This window comes from Ictidomys tridecemlineatus, unplaced genomic scaffold (genome assembly GCF_052094955.1).
Source record: "Ictidomys tridecemlineatus isolate mIctTri1 unplaced genomic scaffold, mIctTri1.hap1 Scaffold_521, whole genome shotgun sequence".
NCBI lineage: Eukaryota > Metazoa > Chordata > Mammalia > Rodentia > Sciuridae > Ictidomys > Ictidomys tridecemlineatus.
In genome coordinates, this window is record NW_027523424.1 from 61,473 (window position 1) to 65,596 (window position 4,124).

At 38.2% G+C, this 4,124-nt stretch overlaps 1 pseudogene; it reads right to left on the reverse strand.

Moving 5' to 3' along the window:
• Positions 1-2,118: 2,118 nt before the first annotated feature.
• Positions 2,119-3,249, reverse strand: LOC144373910 (heterogeneous nuclear ribonucleoprotein A1-like; annotated as a pseudogene).
• Between the last annotated feature and the right edge of the window lie 875 nt (positions 3,250-4,124).

A 4,124-nucleotide genomic window follows, 5' to 3' on the forward strand; every position in this document is an offset into this window, starting at 1 on the left:
CATTTATAGCCTTTTACTTTACTGGGTGAAATTTTTCTTAAACCTTTCTATATAAATCACACCTGATAGAAGTTTAACTCCCAGCCCCTTGGTTCTCATGAGGACATAGAAAATAAAGAAATTTTAGATCTTATTTTATATTAACCAAATTACAAACACATCTAAAGTTTAAGTATATTTTAGTTAATAGGATCTGATGTTTTTATATTTAGTAGATGATATTTTAGCATCCAATGGATGACATTCTAGCACTCTAACCTTGCAAATCAATAAGTACCTCTTTTAATAAAGACATATAATTACTCCCCTTTACCTTAAATGTATTTATTCTTAACTGTAAGATACAAGACATCAAACAAATGTAGATAACAGTATTAATTATCTTTTTCCTGTTAAAGAAAATTGTTAGAAGCAAATAGATATAAATTTTAAATATCATAGGGATTAACAACTTTATTATTATTATTATTATTATTTTAATATCTGTATTTTATTTATTTATTGTGGTGCTGAGGATTGAACCGAGCACCTCGCATGTGCTAGGGGAGCATTCTGTCACTGAACCCCAACTTAATTATTTAACCAGCTGGAAAATTTTGAATTAATAATTTTAAAGATATCTTTATTTTTATCTCTCTACCCTATTTCAATTGAAACTTTTTAAATCAAGTGAATTAAAGCTATTTGGGTCCATTTTATGTTAATTTTAAAATATGAGCATGCTTATTGATTTATAAGTCAATTTTAATATCATGTAACATAGACATAAGCATTATGTACACACATTTACAAATCAGAAAAATAAAAGAATTTTTATAACTTTCTGTAAGTGGAGCTCCAAAGGTAGTATGGAGTGGTACAAATACTTATCAAAGCTTTTATTTGATTTAACCTGTTTAGGAATTACATTAGAACCAATAAAACATTTATATGATTTAATTACAAGGCAGGCCTGCTTGGATGGATAAGCCACATTGAAATCTGACAATTATGAGAACACTGAAATAAATTATTTCAGATTGCCAGCTTCTTGTTCTAATAATTTTCAGACCTACTGTTAGCATCATCCCTAACAAACATAATAATCCATTAAAATAATCCATTAAAAAGCATAATTTAAATGTTCTTTATTAACTTTGGAATTTTTCTCATTTAACTTTGGCTATTGACATTTTAGTTGTTAAGAAAATGAGAGGGTTCCTGTCCTGAAGGCTATTGATGAAGCAATGAATTGTAGCTTGTTAGCTTTAGAGGGATTCAGATTTTGAGTAGAGGATCACCATAGTGTAATGGTTACCATGCCCATCTCACAAGGGTGAAGGTCACCAAAAACTATGAAAGTAATATATCAAGAAGTAAAGTCAAAAAGGCAAAGGTTATATATTTTCAAAGGTAGGTGTGACCCATTGAGCTGATCAAAGGGGTCTGACTTCTAACAAAGAATAGGCCCATGCTTGTCTTATTTATCGTGGTACAGATCAAGGGGGTCAGTAGATAGTTTTCAATGTGGTGGGAGGGTTGTTTTGGTGCTTGTTTCTTGGTGTTGCAAGGATCTTGAAGGAAATAGGTTGTTTGGTCCTAAAGCTGTGAGCCAAGACAAGGGCCAGCATGATCTGGGCTTTCTTGAACTGGGGAATTTCACCCAGGAGTTCCCAGAAAAGTGGCTTCTGTGCCTTAATGGCTCAAACAAACCCCTAATTTATATATGGTTCTTTTGCTTATTCACATCCAGTCAGGATTTAGAAGACCCTCAGGTATTTCACTTTTAGGGACACAATGGGCCTATACCCTCTTTTGCAAGAGATGGACTATTCTGATAGCTGCTTTCACTCTCCTGTCCATTGCAGCAGCCACACCCACTTTTTCTTTGCCACCTATTGATCCCCGATACCCCAGGATATGATGACCCTCATGAAGATCCTGTAACTTCAACTTTGAGCTTTTTTTCAAAAGACATTTATTCAGCGTCATGATCAGACTATTACATTTAGCAATCAACAGCCCGGGTGCCAAAAACAAAGTAGATTAATACCCTTTGTGGAATGCTTTGAACTTTTCACAGAACAGAAACTAAAAATAACCTGTTATACAATTAGTCGCAAGTACAGCCCTTGAGTTTTTTGCCCATACATATGAGTATTGTCTTAACCATGTCTTCTTTGTAGCAGCTAGGCCCTGCCAACACTGCTTGGCTGAGTTCACAAATCTATTGTAACCTTTAGCTTCCCTGTCACTTCTCTGGCTCTCCTCTCCTGCTAAGCTTTGTTTCCTGGCAGTATTAAAACCTTCTGCCACTGCCATGGCTACTGCTGCTGCTGCTGCTGGAACCACCATTACAATCATGGTTTCATGATTTGGCAAATATTGGCCTCTACCACCATAAGGTCCAGAGCTTCTGCCTCCAAAGTTTCCACCCTTCATGGGTCCAAAATTTGATGACTGATTGTTATAACTCCCAGAATCATTGTAGCTTCCACCATCTCCAAAATTGCTTCCATCATTACCAAATCCATTGTAGCCATCCCCACTGCCACCATGTCCACCACCATCATGGCTGCCACCAAAGTCACCATGACCACTGAAGTTCCCTCCATGACCAAAATTGTTATTTCCACCAAGACCACCTCCACGACCACCACCAGTTTCCAGAACCACTTTGACCTCTTTGGCTAGATGAGGCACTAGCCACCTCTTGCTTTGACAGGGCTTTCCTCACTTCACAGTTGTGGCCATTCACAGTATGGTATTTTTGAATGACAATCTCATCCACAGAGTCATGGCCATCAAAGTTACAAAAGCAAAGCCCCCTTTTTTTCCACTGCCTTGGTCAGTCATGATTTCAATAACTTAGATTTTCCCATATTGTTCAAAATAATCTCGTAGGTGATGTTCTTCAGTGACTTCTTTAATGTCACCAACAAAGATCTTTTTTCACAGTTCAGTGGGCCCCCGGTCTTTGAGAATCTTCTCTTGAGACAGCTCTCTTTGGTTCCACAACTTTTTTATCTACCTTGTGTGGTCTTGCATTCATGGCTGCGTCCACTTCCTCCACAGTGGCGCAAGTGACAAACCCAAAGCCTCTAGAGCGCTTGGTGTTTGGGTGTCTCACAATCACACAGTCCGTGAGTGCTCCCCATTGCTCAAAATGGCTTCTCAGACTTTCATCAGTTGTTTCAAAGCTCAGCCCTCCAATGAATAGATTCCACAGCTGTTCGGGCTCTTTAGGGGACACTGATTTAGACATGATGGCAGCAGGAAAAGAGACTTTAACGATGCTTTCTATGCTGCATCCGTGGGCAGAAAAGCCAACTTTGAGCTTTTTTATTGTGTTTTGTGATAGTTCAATTCTGCACTTTTCATTAATGTGATAAGCCATGTCCTTCGCTAACCTGTGGAAATATACACTTAGCCTCTGGCTATTGGAACAAGAAATCTCAACAGTTTCCATCTTGGTTTGTGTAACCAAATATTTCTCCACACCTTGAGTTGACCTTTGTTATCATTTAGAACTGGGGTGTCCCCCAAAGATCCATGTATTGACTATGGTGCTATTGAGAAGTGAGGAAAACTTTATGAGGACAGGAGCTGGGTCACTCTCTGAAGGGCTCTTTGTGTCCCAGGCCCTTTCCTCCCTCTCTTTCCTCTCTTCTCTGTCTCTCTTCCCCCCCTCGTCTCTACTTTCAAAAAGAATAAATTATTTACCATTGCTACCATAAAGGGAGCAGTCTCTTTTGCCACAGATCCTACTGCTAGGATATTCTTCCCTACCTCAGACCCTAAAGCAATACAGTCAACCAAACTTGGACTAAAATTTCTGAAACAGTGAGGCAGAAACTAATCTTTCCTCCTTTAGTTTACTGTCTTCAGTAGTTTCCTCAAAGTGATGGAAAGCTAACAACCTTGATGGTGCAAGCAATATTGTTTGTAAAATACCATGGCAGACTTTATTTTTTTTGTTGTTGTTGTTTTTGTGGTGCTGGTTATTGAACCCAAGGCCTCAAGCATGCCAGGCGAGCACACTACCACTGGACCACCTCCCCAGTCGGCAGACTTTATTTTTAACTTCAGGGACTCTCTTTATATGTTTTGTTGTACTTAAATAAACATCTCTGTTTTTTAAACAA